Consider the following 15,757-nt stretch of genomic DNA (forward strand, 5'->3'; position numbering starts at 1 on the left):
CATCCATGCAAAGCTCAGTGGCAGCTCAGGCTTCCCCAAAGCAGCAGCTCACATCTCAGTGAACATATCCCACCACTGAACATGTCCTACAATTGCTGAAGGGGAACATGAGAAACAGCACCTTTCTCAGGCCCTATCAAAAAGTAGGGTGCCCCCGGCCAAGGACATTATTGGTATCTGACTCTATTGATTCAGAATGCTGAACAAATTCTTTATTAAAACTATATTATATTACATTATACTATACTATATTAAAGAGATACTATACTATACTATACAAAAATAAATACTATACATACTAAAGAAATAAATACTATACATACTAAAGAAAACTCTTGACTGTCTCCTGACTGTCAGGACACAGCTTTGAGTGACTGGTTAATTAATATAAACAACCATTACTAGAATCTAATTACCAAATCTTTTCAGGTAAACAATCTTCCTAACACATTCTATATGTGCAGAAAAACAACAGGAGCAGAAAGTTAAGAATTTTTTTCTGTTTCTCTGAGGGTCCTTGCAGCAATTCCCAGGAAATATTCTTGGAAAGTTGTGCCTGCCTGCTCTCTATGAAGAGAGCTATAGCTACAAGTCTCCATTGCTTTATGATCTGTCAAAGAGATCTCTGACTAATAGCAACCACTGGAGAACTCCAAGACTCTGCTATTAGTCAGAGTGTAAGTCACAACTACTTACACAGATTCACATATTTTGAATATTTACAATTATCTGGGGATTTGAACCCTTGCTAATATTTTCCAATGTTCAGATTTTAAGTGATGTCAGATCTGTGGAAGGTAAGTTATATGAAATAGTCTTTAACTCAAGACAGGTTGTGAAACAAGCAAAATTCAAATTCAAAATAAGCAATTCAAGACAAAAAAGTATTATGAAGACACAGACATACAGAATCAAGTGACAATAAGTTACTAAACTTAGATCAGGTTTAAGGGAATGTCTTACCTTGACTAGTTCAGCTAACAAGATGACAGGCTCTTCACAATATTCCCAGCTGAGGATTTCTCACATGACTTGTAATTAGAGAAGGGATTCAGCATCTGAAAAACAAGAGTGGTTAAAATGCTGGTCAAAAACCTGGGTAGATCTTCTCTGTAGATCTTCTCTGTAGATCAGTCCTTACTTTTCATAAAGACCTGCTAAGTGGCTGCCAGGAGCCTTTCACAGAATCACAGAATCAAAGAATGGTTTGGGTGGGATGGGGACCTTGAAGGTCACCTAATTCCAATTTCCCTGCTGTGGGCAGGGACACCTTCAAATGGACCCAGTTGCTCAAAGCCCTACCCAGCCTCACCTTGAAGTCTTCCAGGCATGGGGCATTCACAACTTCCCTGGGCAGCCTGTTTCAGTGCCTTTCCACCCTTAGAGGATTTTTTCCCTCATATCTAATCTAAACCTAGTCTCTTTCCATTTAAACCCATTTCCCCTTCTCCTGTCACTATCTTTGATTGAAAATACTCTTGCTCCATCTTTCCACTAAGTTCCCTTCAGGTACTAGAAGGCCTCAATTAGGTCAGGCCAAAGCCTTCTCTCCGGTGCCAAAGGAGGCACTGCTACACAAAATTGACATGAAAATGTAGTAATTAAAATCAGAAAGGTGGGAGTGATTAACTTCCTGAATCTTCCATGTCACAACAAAATATAATTTCCTTCCATGTCAAAACAAAATTTGGTTCCTTCATTCTTTAGTTTTTCAGGTCTTGTCAGGTTTATCAGAAGGTCACTCTCTCTGTGCCCTGTAAGTGCTCCATACTGATTAATGGTGGGAGGGCTGGAAGCTGGTGTGGTGTCCAGAGCACCACTGCAGCTGCAGGTGAGCCCAGGCTGTGCTGAGCACACCAGACTACAGACACTGTGTTAAACCCAGATTGTTAGCAGAGGAAAACTCCCTGATTCCCAGACCACCCAAACAGATTTCATGCAGGAAGCACAGTATAAATCCAAAGCACAGCACACATCCACTGATCCAGACCTGGTGAGTGTTTTCCACAGTGTTCCACTCTTACCTGTCCACAGGGGAACAGAGATCCCTGGGTAGGGGAGAGATACAAAATACCAATGAGGGAGTAACAGCAAAATTTTTCCATCCTATTGAAGGTATCTATTCCCTCCTCAGTCTACCAGCCACTGCCCTTCACTCCAGAACAAGAAGATGCACCCAAGACAGCTTTGTCTGCCGTGTTCGTCCAAACCTCTTTTGAAGTGATGATTCTGCAATCCTGTACCCAACTATCCTGAACAAATAGACCTTTAAAGTGAATTTTATCCTTGACCTCGTGGGAAGGATTAGACATGATAGTCATATTTAGAAGGAAGAAGCCTAATAGGTTTATCCCTGTAATACAGATATCTCTGCTAATTTTTTATGTAGTTTCCCAAAGAGAGTGTATAGACATGAATTGAACAATCCCAGTGGTATAATCAGAAACAAAAAAGTAGAGGATTTGGCTTAAAACTCTCCCACAAAGGCTGATTCTTGAGGCCTTTGACAACCTCACTGCTCCCACTTGATCTCTTAATGTGGATGGTTCCTGGACCCTTGTTTCTGGCACACAGTGAAAATCCAGTTAAGGGAGTCTATTTAAGTGAAATTAGCACTAATTAATAAATTTAAAGATGAAATTCAGAGGATGAGTGTTTTAATAGATATCCATAAGACAACAAAAAACAGATGTGTTTTTCCTCAAAGCTTTCCCCCACTCAATATGTACCAACCTCTCTTTTATATACTCATGTATAAAAGGGCTTATATGTATATAAAGGGATTTTGGTGCACCACAGCATGACGAAATCATGTTACAATAATGTACATTCTGGGAACTCAAAGTTAATTAGGAATGACATTTACAACAGAGGCAACTTGGTTCTCCTTTAAGGAAATGGCAGAATGCGATTTGTTCTTCAACAGTTTTCTGTCTGTCTTCAGTGATATTACAACTAGTGGGAAACAGAGCCTTCTAAGCAATTTCCCACTTCTTTCAAATATTCCTGTCTAATAATACACATGATATCATCTAAAGATATTATACTCTATAGGTGCCTGGCTAGTGCTCATCTTCCTTGGTGCCTTATATGGTTTTTTTTTGTTGTTTTTTTTTTTTTTGATAATAGAGTGTTTTAAAAAATGTCTCAACATGCAAATAAGAAATCTGGCTACTGTGCCTGTCAAGGAATTTTCCAGTTAGGTGGCTGGAATACTTAATTAAAGAACACTGTACCAGACAGATTTTAGTCTTGCTCCAGCCAAAAGAGAGGAAATATTCTGGATTTATAGAAGTACAAATTTAATCAAACCCAGGTCCTACCTTCTATTCATACTCCATTTATTCTCGACAGTTGCACCACATCTGTACTAGGCTCTACCTACCACCATTTCAAGACTGTAAATTAACAAGTAGAAAGCAATTTGTGCTGCTAAGTTTATGTTCATTTTTAGTTCCAGAGTTTTATTGTAACCTAAGAAACAAAATCTACTGTGCTAAGGAGAATGGCAGGGAAGAAGCATTCACAGATAGTGCAACATCAGGCTGAATTATAGCATTTATCCAAGAGTGATGTCTGCGGACTTGTAACAGACAATAATACAAGTGTAACAAAAAGGAGACCATTAAAATGAGATCCTTCTCATCAAGTGCTGTTCTTCACAATCTCCTTTTCTGGCTGTCCTTTTCTGCCTTGTAAATGTCACATTTGTTAACTAGATGTAGAAGTCATATAACATTCATCTATGGAAGCAATAATGAAAATAATGACATTAGTTGATAATGTCCAGGTCATTTTATGGAATAAAAAGCTCAGGTAAAATGTAATGACTCAGGAAAGAATTTTATCTGGAGTCAGATATTCCGTATAATTCAGTGAATAAGTAGTTGGTATTTCTACCAGTTATCACCTGGGGTGCAGCAACACAGAGACTGTTCAGAACACTTGCCTTGCCCAGATGTTGCCATCCAAATTTCAGGATCCATTGTCCTCCATCTATGACTAAAAACCTTTCATAGTACTGCTATAATTTCATCCTGTAATTTCATCCTGGAAGTTTTCACAGTCAGGTGAATTGAATAAGTGCATGTAACCTCAGGGTGACTTTAAACCTTGATATGATGGTTTAAATGATTTTTCAACGTGGCAACTTCAAACTGAAATAATGCCCAATCCTGTCTCCAGCTCCAGCCCCTTAGTCACCAGTCTGATAGAATTTCTTCCTGAATCTGGAGACAAACCAGTAAGTATCTGCACCCAAGCTATAAAAATGAGAAGGTAAAATATACCTGACCAAGGTACATTGGACTTGTCTACTTCCAGAAAACACATTAAGAATCCCCAGCCAATTCTTCATGCTCTGGTCGGAGGCACAATGTGTATTTTCTGCTCTGGTTGGGATCATTAAGGCCATCTCTAGATTCTTTTTCTCCTGTTTCTTCCTCACAAATTCTGTGAAATCTAGTCTTTGTAGATTTCTCTCCAATTAGAGTATATACATAAAATGACATATAAATTATTGTTTTAAAGAAAGCAAAACCCTGAAATATCAGCCACTTCTTTTGTACAGTTGCTATGTGAATATCAAAACATCTTTCCCAAGTCCATTCCCCTGGCCAAGGCACCACATTCAATGATGTGACCATCTGATTGTTAAAACCCATCAGTGCTAAGCACAATTTATGATTTTAGTAAAGCCCTGACAAGTGGTTAAATGATATGGCAAAAGGTGAGAGAACCTGGATGGAAGAGAGGAACAAATAAAGAGAAGCTGTGTCTCCTGCAATCGTTGTGCCGCCCCAGTACATACCACAGCTCATGAATATGATTCTCTCTAAATTCCAGCTGTCACAGACCCATCAGTCTTTGTGCTGAATATGAATTTCTTGCTAAACCACTCACTCATCTCAACTCTGTGTAATGCTCATGTCACTAAGTGACTGCATAAAATGATTTCTTTAATACTTGTGAATTGTGCTACATGTGGAGAAGTATTCCCACAGAGATCTGAAATTTGCTACCTTAGCAACAAAATCATGTAAATTTAATGTCTGTGTTTACTTTCACTTATTTCTTCAGATGTTTTACAGGAATTAAAATATGCTGATATATTCCCAGTTCCTAAATCTGAGATTTGAAGTTATGCAAGAGTCAGGATATTTGATAATACTGTAAGCAGGTCACACTATTACCTCCTGCTCACCTGAGCAGAATCCTCTCAAGCTGAATTGACCACAGGCTGATATAATTCCCAGCCAGCCCAAATGGGACTTGGCCTTCACTGAGATTTATAGATTATTTCCTTTTCAGGAAAGGGCAGTTCTGTGCAGGATCAATTTGCCACAACCTGTACTGTTCAGCTGTCCACAAGTAATGCTAAAATGACACTTCCAACTGTGCTGTATTTCAGAACATCAAAAATTAATTGAATTTAAAATATATTACCATTTACATTTTTATTCTGGACTTATATTGAGAGTAAATGAAACATGTTAAGGGGTTAATATCTTCTACACCACCTGTGGGGTGTCTGGGAATTATTCTACACAACACCATAGCTCAGCCTACAGATTATCTAAGGGTTCCTTGTAGAGGAGAAATCCTCTTATAATATCAATCATTTAAGAGATATCTTAAATCAGAACCAACTGTGAATTTTAAGACAAGAATTAAACCAACATATTTTGTCAAAAATTATATGTTTCAAACAAATCAGCATGTTATAAGGAATATTAATATTTTCTTGGCAACTCTGGTCAAAGCAAACTATTCCTTTTGTATTCTGTGTTTTTCAGAAAGAATTTGATATATTATTTTCTAATGTAAAAATCAATACCCCAATAAGCATCTCTTATCACTGAGAGGATGTGAAACTGAAAGCAGCAGAAGCATGTTGTCACCTGCAGCCCCAATGAAGTCAAATATATCAGACATCACAGAATATTCTGACTTGAAAGGGACCCATAAGAATCATCAAGTCCAACTCCAAACACCACTCCACAAATGATAGAAATGAGGCAAACTGAACCACTAGCTTTGTTCTGTTGCCTTTTTGGAGCCTCAGCCTCACCTCTGCCCATGGTGCTATTTTCCTTGAGGTACCAGTGTGATCCCACCTAGCAGACATTCACATGGCATCACAACTCTGCTGGCCATCAGCAACTGATCAGTACACAACTGATATTGGGTGATTTTTTTTTTTTTTTTTTTTTTTTTTACTTCTGAGAGATGCTTCTTTATCTTCAGGGACAAGATTGTTTTATTGGTTTCAGGCAGCAATGAAAAGACAGAAGTGCTGTATTTTGATGTGTGCACAGGAATGAGAGAAATCCAGAGCACAGGGAAAAGCAACAACACTCCAGTGAGTGTCTCCAAGCCATTTAATTAAATTTTGCACTGGCCTGCAGTCACACAGTTCTGGGGATGACCTGAAGCATCTGAAGCAATGGAGCAGAATTTTCTACTTTGTTCATTTCTTTCCATTTTTAAGAGAGGACCAAAAGGGTCTCAGCATGGGCAAGCAAGAGGGATGTGGACTTTTGGCTTGAGCCAACTGGCACAGAAAGAAATGAGGCTCAGGCAGGAATCTCTATCAGTCTGTTAATGTCAGCTGAAAACAGCAAGCATCATGCTTCCTAACTCACTTAAACAGGGCAGGCAGGGGAAAAGGAAATATCACTGCTTAGCAACAGCATTTCAGTCCATTACAGACGGATTGTGCCACTCGGCAGGACCCTGATCCTTCCACCCCACGGCGGGCGAGGAGGCAAACACATCAAAAAGCAAATGCATGAACTCTAGTCAAGTTTCATGAGGCTGAATCCTAAAGCAATGCCTTAAATTTGTTCCTGGTCTCTTATTTTTTAAAGATGTAAGAGGGTGATTGGATTTTTGCTCATTGGTTTGTTGGGGTCTGTTTGGTCTGGGGAGAAAGTTTGCTTATGTTATTAACAACGAGGAGATATGAAGAAAAAATTAAGTAAAATTCTGCTCTCTAAAGCAGCTGGGGGCACAGCATGGATGTATACAGCTGGAGTTTCTTACTCCACCTTCCAGAAGGGAAAGCACCAGGATCAGAAGGAGCAGAGCAGACTTACAGCTGTTGCTTATTCCTCAGATTGTGAGCACAGGTTCCCTCCCTTTCCTGGGTGCACACACACAGTTCTCCCCTGTGCATCTACTGCCTCCAAAAACTGTCCCAGAAATCCATATTGTTCCTTTGATTAAGGGTGACAAAGTCAGCAAAACGCAGAGCAAAGTGGCAGCTCTGTTTCTGCTCCAACCAGAATGAGCAGCATCAGCAAGTTCTTAATGCCCCATTGACTTCTGCATGATGGCAATACAGATGGTACAGTGAAAAACCAGCAGTGAGAAGAGCTACATAAAACCTAGAATTTTAGGATCATTCTGCAGAGTTCCATCCTGTTGAAACACATCTGTTCAGCCACAGACACAAGCTGTGCTAGCTGCAGATTGATCTAAAATAGTCTGAAAAAGGGATGTTACAGCCTGCACTAGCACAAGTGGGGGGCTAAAACAAACAACACAAAATAGCAGTCAGGGTGTGACTTTGGACTAACTTTGACCCACATAAGAAGGAGTAAAGCAGAACAAATAGCCTAAACTGCCCAGTGAAGTGCAACAAGTCTAGCCACACACCACTAGCCTAGTCAGAGATTATATAGGGGTCTATCAAATTGATTTAATACCCATCTGTATTCTGCAACAAATTTCTCTATAAAAAAAGGAGTTTAAAAGAGTTGCTTCGCCTCACAAACATTTACTAATGAGCCATATCCTGCTGTTTATTTGTATGTTGAATTTCTTTTAAAAGTTCACAGATATTTAGCATGGAACTGTGGCATGTTTAGGGCTTATAAGTTATATTAGGAAAGGAACATAATGATGAATAGCTCTCCTTGCAGAAGGCAGAATATGAGAGTACAGATGCGTCTGGCAAACAGCAGCACCTACATGCTGCAGCTACTGGTGACTGCAAACAAATATTGCAGATCTCTGCATTTGCATACAGGGAGAAGCACACCTGCATCTCCATTCAACAGAGACCTTTGCAGTCCTGCCTTGTAACCCCTGTGCTGCCTGCAGAGATGGTCAGATCTGGGGATAATTCATGGGAATATCCAGATAATGCAACCAGACACAGTCCAGAGTTCAAACGCTTTAAAAGGCCGAAGGCAAGGGAAACCTTGAGTACATTCACTGCTGCAGCCCTGTTGCTCTGTTGGGATTTGTCTTAACTCTTTTTGGAGAAAAAAAGAATGCTGGAGAAGAAAATGAAAGGCTTAAATAAAACCGTACACAAAAAAGAAAAAAAAATCCTAGTAAACAAACAAAAAAATGAAATCTCTCATCTCCTATCATAGACTAAAAATCAGTTAAAAGTTATAAAAACAGTAAGAAAAAGGCACTGCTTCTCATCACAGGAGAAAGGTTTTGCTAGTAAATTAATCCTATCTAACGCATTTATTAATGATCAAGATAAAGGGAAAAAAATTGCATGGAAAATTTGCCCTCAGTTGAAAATAATTTAGCACAGTGAGGCCAAAATAGGGAATAGAAGGGCTCCTTCCTCAGCCCAAACAACAAATACAATGTACAGAAAGTGCCCAGTAATCTATACGGAGTAGAATGATGTAAAGTCCTAGGATTAATCCAAAGAGACTAAAATTGTCTCAAGAACAGCAAAGCATCCTTGTGAAAAATCAGTGAACTACATCAACAGGTACTGGGTGATGTGGGTACTATATACCTATATGCACACACCTATGGATAACTTACTCCTGTATTATGACTTTATTTAAGCCCTTCATACAGCTTCAGTCATAGTCATGTGTCCAGTTCTAACCACTTATTATTTTAAAAAAGTTTCAATGGAAGTGGTGTAAAATATATAAAAATGGTCCCTATAGATGACATTAAAAGGACACTTGTCACAGAGAAATGATAAACATTACAGACAATGAAAAGGTGAATCAGGTACTTCCAATTTTGAAAGCAGACACTAATGTCTCCTACTCACTTACTAAAAAGTAACTGAAAATGTAGTTAATATGGAGAATTGAAAGAAATTTTTTTTTTTAAATCAGACTAATCCTATGTGATCACTACCACAACTCAAAAAAAGCAGTTGGATTTATAGAACAAAGACAGCAATGGCCTAGTTAAGATTAGAAACAACAAACAAACAAAAGATTTAGATACACAGAGAAGTGCATCATTTAGGACTGGGGAAAAAACATTTTAAAATACGTATTTAATTAAAATTGGCCAGACAGGATTTCTAGTGCCTTCTCTAAAGAATCTGACTGCTTCAAGAATACAAGAGTGACAGGTTTCCCCTGGAGTGATGTCTGCTCTTTCTGCCTCTGCTTTTAAACTGAATAATTGGGAATTGACATAAAATTCTTTGACTTTAATGACAAAGAAAAATAGTGCATATTCTGCTGGATTTTCTTCGAGAATAATATAAGCAGTTAAGGTTTTGGGAAATCTTTTTCCTACCCGATTTTTATTCCCTGCTGTTTCCAGAACAATAATAAATATACTGATCCTGCACTGGACAATTCTCTGCCTCTAAAATTGTTCCCTGGCACAGAGCACTACAAAAGAAGGACAACACAGTTCCCTCACAGGCCCACATATTGCATAGGAAAAATGCATGTTTATTAGGATCTTTTCACAGTCATAATTTTCAAAGATACCAGGAGAATACAGATGTTGATTTATTGACTGTAATAACCTGCAGGATATTTCTTAGCACTATAATTTAACAGCCACCTGAATTTCCATTTCTAAAAATCTTAAGAACACCCTCTCATTTTCTAACAAAAAATGCAAGTGAAAATAAAGAGGGAAAATCACATAGGCAATTCCAGAAGAAAAAATTATATATATATATATATATATATATATATATACACACATGAAAATATATTGGGAAAAAATGCTATTAGTTGCTAGGTGACAACATTTTTACCTGTTCTGTCAGAGTATTTGCAAAATACTTACAGCCAAGAACATGAAAGTTTCAGCTTCTCACCAGTTCTATATCAGGTGAAAATATTAGAAAAGACATAAAATCATGCTTGAGAAGAAACCCAGTGTTGCAAGCACCAGCTAAATAAAATAGGACAACCTATTAAAGTTAGAAATGCAGATGGAAGATTATGAAATGAGATTAAATTCATGAACATCTCATGCATATTGTGGGAGAACAACCAAAAGGAAAGATAAAACTGCTCGATATTCCTCACGCTTGCAGGTGAGTTGCTCTGAATTTTCAGCATGAGGTGAGAACAGAAGATACAATTTTAGCATTCACACACAAGTTAAACCTCATGAAGTTGGATGCTAGCAGTTCTCCAGTGCAGCAGCACATAAAACACAGGGCAGACTTGTAGCAACTACATCACCTGAAACAAAAAAGCAGTTGGAAGGATTCTGGAAAAGAGCAGAGAAATGATGCCATGGATACCAAGATGGTTTTATGCAAACAATTAAAATCATTATATATACCTTGATTAAGGGATTACTGAAGCGAGAAACAGTGAAATGTCAATATATTAAAGCAGAGAGATGTACAGAAATCAAAATTTAATGACATTTTCTTCTTCCTGTGGATTTTCTTAACTCTGAAAACAGAGTTTTGACATGTAAAAATCAACTAAAATGCTCACATTCTTATTATTGTACATAAAAATTAATATATGAAATTAATATTAAAACATTTTTTGCTTTGATGAATTATGTACATTCACCTTAAAGTTATATTTGATCTAGTCATGCAGACCCAGAAAAAGGGGAACGGAAAAACAAGAAGAATCATTTTCATACAAAGTGAGATGTGCTGTGACAATTGCTCTCCAAAACTTAACCTCAGTTTGTGACACCAGTACCATTTTACTGCAAGCTGACAGTACAGAGAACAAAGGCAGTGCAATCCTCCATGCTGGAAGGGTCAAACATCCTGATGGCCCTGACCTGCACAGGGGTGCCAGCCTGAGCCTTGAACATTTGCTGGCAGCATTCCTGGCTCTTGTACCTGCTGGCAGAGGAGAAATCACCAGTGGAGAGGCCTCTCCCTGTAGCTTTCAAAATATGGATACTAAAAAGGATATATTGAATAATCACCCTTTTCAAGTAATTTAGCACCATTATGGTGGTGTATTACACCTCACAGTATGAGTTGTGTCCTTGGTGGCTACAGGAAAATAATTAGATTCTCTTGACTCTCCAAAGTGAGCACAAATGAGACAAACCATAAACCAGGAATTAAATCTGCTTTAAAACAGTACAGTACATTAGTGCCTGATTGCTTTCTTCATCACTTTTGTTCTCTACAGAGCATCTTTCTTAATCATTCCTTTACCCTATACATAACAACCCCCATATAATTATACTGCTTTAACATTATATTCTTTTGGATTAAGGAAGCACCTCCTCTGCTCTTAGTGGCAATTATTCTACTCTGTGAAAGAAGTTGGTTACTTTTACCCAGCAACAGAGCTGACGCCCATTGTGATATCTAAAATATTGCTTGATTAGTTAAATGGTGATAATTTTCAGAAATCACTATGTGATAATTATCTACCTATTTTGGTATCATGCTTTTAATGAATTTGCCTCCATATATGAGGTCTAAGAATTCCTTGTTAGGCTTTAAGCCTAAATCTTAACAAAATAATGGAAACTACACCAAATTTCCTTGCTTAACACAAAACTCAGTTCTGTTTATCTTCACTGTCACTTGCCACCTCTGAAAGTGGCTCCCCAGTACTTGTTTCTTTCACCATATTTGAATGCAGTTTTTAACTCTGTAACTCTCAATGCTCACCAAATTTTACCTGTCTGTAGCTACATGGTGGAGTTTGATGGTCCTGCCACGGTTGCAAGTAAACACACTTGCATTATTTCACATTCTCGAAACAATTAGAAAGTGCCAATAAAAATAAATTCCTATGGCAGCATCAGCAAGGAAATGTATGAATAAATAGGTGATGCCTCAGCTCCTCCTCTCTTTGGAGATTATTAGTGTTGAAAAACCAGGAATGCTATAAAGTCTGTGTGCAGAATATTAAGTGGTGGAGGCTGCATTGCTACTGACTGCAGTACTCTGCAGTTGGAGATCCTGCTCTCTCTGAGGAGGTTTATAGACAACAAACAAACAAACAAACAAACAAACAAACAAAACATACTTGCAAAAAGTGTGCATTTACCATTTACAGGAAAAATTACCAAAACTGAAAGAAGTTTGACAAACCATGAAGCCAAGTCGCCTGTGGCTCACAAAAACTCAGTGTGCTCCATTCTGAAGCAGGATGTCTTTGATCTTTCATGTAAATATCACTGAATCAGAATATCCCATCCCACTCTAAGATTTGACTGCCAGGGATTTACAGCTGGTGATAATTCATGGGTGTATAGGATTGGTCCAGACCAAAGCCAGCAGAGTAAGTGCCATTTCTGCAAGGGAACAAGTATTCAAATCAGCCTTTGGGCTCCTATTAATGGAAATACTTCTTCTTTGATGAGGAATATTGATATAACTGCAATGGGTCTTTTAATTAATTAGTGGGTCATTAATCTGCTGATGTCTAGAGATTATGAAATCTTCGTATTCAAAGGACTGAGAAGTTATTTCAAAAAACTTTAAATGCTGAGCTGAGCTAATGTATTCAATGATGAGTTGAAACCCAATGTGAGAACAGGCAGAGCTGTAATAGGAGCTATTTGTTCCAACATCTGTGTTGCTGTTCCAAGACTTCATAGTAAACAAATAAGCACAGTAAAATCTCTTCATGTCTAAGCAATTATTTCAGCTTTTTTTTTTTCTTAACTAAGCACTAAGTGCATCTGGCTGATTCTGACAAACTAATCTTCAAGTATAAAAAATCATAAATTAAACAGAAAATATTTTCATTATTTGCAAAACAAATGTAGAGAATATCAGCAAAACTCAAAGTGACAGAATTGCCTTTGGGTTTAACTTCTTAAAGAAATAAAATTACAGAATTGCTTTTTTCTTCTTAGGTGCTATTTATCTAGATGTTTATCCTTAAATACCTCTTCAATATATTTCCATGCAAAGAAATTATGATGCCACTTATAACATGTATTTTTAAATTAACATGAATAGGAATTTCAGGTTTATTATTCTCCCATGTGGAACTTCATATGAGATATTCTACTTCATCTCTCAGGAAATCCCCACACTTTCTTCATCTTTTTCATGTTTTAACAATTTTTTCTCTCTGGCCTTGAAGACAGCAATTTTGATACCCTCTGGGCAAAGCAGTGTTGCATATAATCCACTCTCATGCCTCATCTTAGCCCATTAGCTGCGCTGTCCCACTCTTGACCAGAAAATAATATTCACAATTGTTGTCCTGCACCTAAAAACATTCCTGGGTAAAAGTTTACCTTTTCCAAAGCAAAGTATTCAAAGTGACTGCAACAATCACAGTGTTTGTTCCTGACCTGAAGCTGATTTCTTCCGTCTGAACCAATCCACCACTGCCCCCACCCTGGTGGAGCATTCAGGTCCCATTGTCACTGTTCTGGCTATGCCCTTCTAACCCATCCCCTGGCTTGGAGCAGCACAGCATCCTCAGCTTTAATCTGAAGGAGGTACCTGGACCCCAGAAACACCACTTGCTTCAGTTTTACAGGGTACTAAAGCACACAGCCATCTCCAGAACAGGCACTGAGCTGAGATCAGAGAGGGCATCTGACCCCATCTCCTGCTACCTGAGTCTCCTTCCCAATGAAACTGGAGTCCCTGAGCAAGCAGGAAGCAACAGCAAGGATCTCCTCTGGGTTCCTGGGTGAGCAGGAGGCCAAATCACTCAAAAATGTTAATTGAAACTGTCTCATAGCTTTTTTTCCAAATCACAGGATAAACAGAACAAATCTCTTGCCCAGTTACAGGTTTCTGACAGGAACCAACAGCAGAGGCTTAGAGAAAACAAGAAAGGAACACAGAATAGCACTGTGAAGTTTTCCCCACTGCATACTCCCACCTTCTGGCAAAACACAACTCAGAGACTTCCTAAACCAAAGTTTGTATCTGAATCCTTATTTTTAATGATTTGGGTTTTTTCATGAATGTATCTTCAGGCTTTTCTTGGCTTTAAAGGTCCAGATCATGTGGTAGCAATGTGGTGCTTCTGCTGAGTAACAACTTTCTTTCTTGTATGTCTTCTAAACCATGTGTGATCATTTCAATTGCTGCCCTGCAGGTCTCATCCTGTGAGAAATAACAAACAGCTGTTCCTCACTCACTTTCTGTATGGTTTTATATATTTCTTTCTGTTCAACCTCCTTTTAGCAACTGTTTGGTGTTTTTTATCATTTTCAACCTTCTTTAGATAAAACCAAAGATACACAAAACTTGAATATACAGTGAATTTGGAGTGACATAATGATATTTTCTGATTTTTCCACTGAAGTCCTCCCACTAATTGTTTAATATACCATCTGCGTTTTTGACCATGCTGAACATTGAGTTGACATTTTTTAACTACCCACAAAAATGCCAAGATCTATTTCCTGAATGGTAATAAGTAATTTACAGAACAATTTTCTTTGGTTTAGTTAGGTTTGTTTCCCTCTATTCTTCCCCTTTCTCCTTTGCACAAATCAACAGTGAATTTCATCTGAAAGTGTATTACAGATCTTTCAGCCTCATTAGATTCTCTTGCACCTTCTCACAGCCAATTTTTGTGTTTACAAACCAAAATAATTTCATACTGACCATAGACACCTCCTTTGCTCTCATTGCTTTGCCAGATTCTTGGTGAATTTTTATCCTAGCTTAAATATTCTAAATAAGCTTTAAAATTATTTCTTTGTAATTATGAGCTTTCCTCCACCTATATCAGCATGGGGAACATCAGAAATATAGTAAATAAAAAGGAAGATTTGGAAGGAAAAAAAGTGAACAGAGCTCTTGTGTCTGAGACTGCTTTGGTCCAAGGTTATACTTAAGACTATTTGCAAATCAAATGTACCTGGTTTCTCTTCCCTCTTTGCAACTGGTGATCCCAAGTATATTTAGCTAAAGATATCTATGTATCTATTGGTGGGAACTGAAAGAAAAAGTGTATGTGGTTATAGAAAATTCACTGGCACCACAGTGTCAGCTCCATCCCAAATAAAATCTGAGACTAAAGAGAAGGGGAGAGAATCAGTGCAATTGCTGAAGACAATCCTAGGCATTCCTGGCCCAATGACTCCTTTTGTTATCTAGTAGAAATGGTTTTTATCAGATATAAAAGTAAGTTTTTAATTAAGGTCAGAAAACAATTTCACTCTTTTATTTATAGCTCCTGGTGTATCGTTTAGCATGCAACAACACTCCTGTGGAAGTAAAGGATTTTTTCCTTGTTTTCTCTAGCACCTTACTTATTTTGCTGCCTGAACTTAATTTTGTCTGTGCATCCATTCTATAAAGTACACCTTATTTAAATGATGATAAATTCCCTTGCTCCTTTGTATACCCACTTCTTTTAATACAGAATATATAAATGCTTCAACAAAAGAAACAATGATCACTGGGAGGTCTCATTTTTTTCTTAGCCCTTCAAAACAACATTCCTTTTGTGTGTGTTTTCTCCTTGCAGTTATTTCTGTAGCATTGAAAACCATAATCTGTGAGCATTTCATGAGCCATAATGAGTTCTCGTAGTATCATCCTGGGAGATGCTGTAGAGTTCAGATTGCCTCAGCAGCCAATCCC

General features: G+C 37.9%; 1 long non-coding RNA gene across 1 annotated transcript in view; it reads right to left on the bottom strand.

Moving 5' to 3' along the window:
- Positions 1-15,757, bottom strand: part of LOC135299573 (uncharacterized) — an 87,477-nt gene that overhangs the window by 13,564 nt on the left and 58,156 nt on the right. The window contains exon 5 of the long non-coding RNA XR_010361534.1: positions 964-1,058. This is a non-coding gene — a long non-coding RNA (uncharacterized LOC135299573). The remainder of the gene's footprint in view (positions 1-963; positions 1,059-15,757) is intronic.

This window comes from Passer domesticus, chromosome 4 (assembly GCF_036417665.1).
Source record: "Passer domesticus isolate bPasDom1 chromosome 4, bPasDom1.hap1, whole genome shotgun sequence".
NCBI classification, from domain to species: Eukaryota; Metazoa; Chordata; class Aves; order Passeriformes; family Passeridae; genus Passer; species Passer domesticus.